Below are 2,915 nucleotides of genomic sequence, written 5' to 3' on the forward strand. Positions count from 1 at the left end.
GATTTGAATTTGCCAATGGATTCCCTTACCTATTTTTGCTCCTTAATGGGGATCATACTAGTCTTTTGGTACCTGGTCCCTCCCCTGCTGCTGGGAATGGTGAGGAGATGGCTGGAATCATGGCAGGAGAAATGGAAAGTTTACAAGTTTTTCAGGATTTCTCGGCACTATGGCTATGATGGGGTCTAAGACAATGGATTATATAATAAGGTTAGTACCTATGTCAGTACCCTGGCAGGTGTTGTGGATACTCATTGTGCTAATTTGTATAGTGCTAACAATTCCAAAGATACGTTTGTTTCGTTAGAGGCAGGTCAGAGTGTGGAGGACGTGTTTCTAGGTGCCAGGTTGTGGTGGATACATGATGTGAAGAAGAAGGACGGTGAGGGTGATGCAACCAGGAGTTTTATTTTGAAAATCCACAAGAGTGACAAGGCTGCTGTCTTGAGACCTTATTTGGAGCATGTTCAGGCTGTTGCAGAGGAAGTTGATCGCAGGAAGAGAGAGCTCAAGCTCTATACAAACGGCCAGAAATATGGGAGGCAGCAGTGGACTTCTCTGGCTTTCAAGCATCCTGATTGGACTTCTGTGCCTTTCAAGCATCCTGCAACTTTCGATACCATTGCAATGGAAGCAGATCTGAAGAATAAGATTAAGATGGATCTTGATGCTTTTGTTCGCGGTAAGAATTACTATCACAGGTTGGGCCGGGCTTGGAAGCGCGGTTATTTGCTCTATGGGCCTCCTGGTACAGGGAAATCCAGCATGATTGCAGCCATGGCTAATTACTTGCATTGCGATATCTATGACCTGGAATTGACGAAGGTGAATGATAATTCGGAGCTCAGAATGCTTTTGATGCAGACAAGCAATAAATCTATTATTGTGATTGAGGATATTGATTCTTCTTTGGATCTGCCAAGGCACAGCGGTGTGAACAATGAAGAACAGAGACATCAGGACCATGGTGATAATGATGATGATGGACACGAGAGTGGCAGAGTTACAGTTTCTGGGATGCTGAATTTGATTGATGGGCTTTGGTCCAGCTGTGGTGAGGAGAAAATTATAGTGTTTACCACAAATAATAAAAATAGATTGGATCCCGCCCTTTTGAGACCTGGGAGAATGGATATGCATATTTACTTTCCTCACTGCACCTTTTCTGCTTTCAAAATCTTGGCAGACAATTATTTGGGTATGAAAGAACATAAGCTTTTCTGTGGGGTTGAAGAGGCTTTTCAGGCAGGGGGTTGTATGACACCAGCTGAGGTGGGAGAAATTCTGTTAGTGAATAAAAGTTCTCCAATTCGTGCTTTGAAGGCTCTGATAAGCGCTCTGCAATCGAGTGGTAGGCGAAGAGGGAATGGGGTTGTGGCCGAGAGTCCAACAGAAAATGGGACTCAACTATTCAAAATGAAGAATAAAAATAAACCTGTATTTCTGTTGAGTCCAGGAATTCCAGGAACTCCATTAAGCAGCGATTAATGAAATTGTATGAGCCTTCATTGCCAAGGCGTTTGAAGAAGTCTTCAAGGCAAAACAAGCCAGAAAATTTGAGTGTGAACACTTACAGTTTACTGACTCCACAATTTGACGATTGGCTTGTTGAAGAAAACAAGCTCACTAAGGTTGATTATTTACTTTGGACTTTGACTTTTTGTGAATTAATTTTCTTATTCTATACCATTTGTCCTGGCACTGAAAGCATGATTGTTTACTTTGGACTTTGACCTTTACTTTTATGAAAATCCAGTAAGCACTTCCATTTAGTCCACATATGGTACCTAAAGTAAGTTAGATTTTTCAGGGTTAAGACCAATACAACGATATAAAAAATAAAATTTTATGAAATCTAAATTTCCGAAAAAAAAAAATATAATTTTATAAAATCAAAATTTTTTAATTTTATAAAATTTAAAGTTTTGAAAAACTTCATATAGTTACATTTATTGGTGATTTATTAAAAAACACTCACTAAAACTTAACTTATTAAAAATAATTTTCAAGATTATAAATATTTTAATATATATTAATTTTAACTAATTTAAATATATTTAATAAAAGTGATAATTAACTCAATGCAATTGAAAATATCTATGATACCAGGTTTCATACTTTTTCTCTCATGATACAACATACAAAAGAACCATCTTATTTTGTGATTTCAAAATTATTTATTCTCTCACTCATAACATTACATTCACAATACAATTATGTTTTATTTTTGTTAATATCTATAATGGTGCTATCATGCAAGTATGTTGATAGAAGCATCTGTTTGGATTTGACTAGTCGTTTATCCATAACCCTGTAGGTTTATTGGATAACCATAGATGTAACCTTGTTTATTGATTCAATTATTAGGTAGTAATTGTGAATCTTTCTTTGTGTTCTTCATTGCATTTATGTCATTTTTTTATGTCAATTTTCACAACAACGATATATAAAATGTGTTTTTCCTAAAATCACATTTTTGTTATGTGTGTCAAATAAACAAACTAGATTGACTAGTAAGACTTTCAATCCTTGATGCCCTAAATTAAAGTATTTTCAGAAAAAAAAGAGTTTCAAGGACCAAGGACCAATTGATCCATGATGATGGGTTGGACTCAAACATTTTCATGAGGAGAGGGCCATTCCTAATCTCGCCCATGACTTTTGGCATTTCCTAATCATAAAGAAAAAAAAATCTCAAACACTTGTATAGATTTCCATTTGATACTCATTATGCTTATATTGATACATACAAGTTCTATGAGTAAGCAGTTGGTTTGTATATAGTTTCATATATATCATCATTAACAAACATTACATTGTATGACAAATTACATTTGGCCAATTCATTGTTTGGCAATGTGTGTTAAACTTAAATACATAATGTACAATAATTTTGGCAAATTATAAAAATAAAT

General features: G+C 35.5%; 1 pseudogene; it reads left to right on the forward strand.

Moving 5' to 3' along the window:
- LOC149220622 (AAA-ATPase At2g46620 pseudogene) lies at positions 1 to 1,660 on the forward strand (annotated as a pseudogene).
- The last annotated feature ends 1,255 nt before the right edge of the window (positions 1,661 to 2,915 follow it).

The sequence above is a fragment of the Pinus tabuliformis genome, chromosome Q (genome assembly GCF_031772625.1).
Source record: "Pinus tabuliformis cultivar Carrire ecotype Pingquan chromosome Q, CPIR1, whole genome shotgun sequence".
NCBI classification, from domain to species: Eukaryota; Viridiplantae; Streptophyta; class Pinopsida; order Pinales; family Pinaceae; genus Pinus; species Pinus tabuliformis.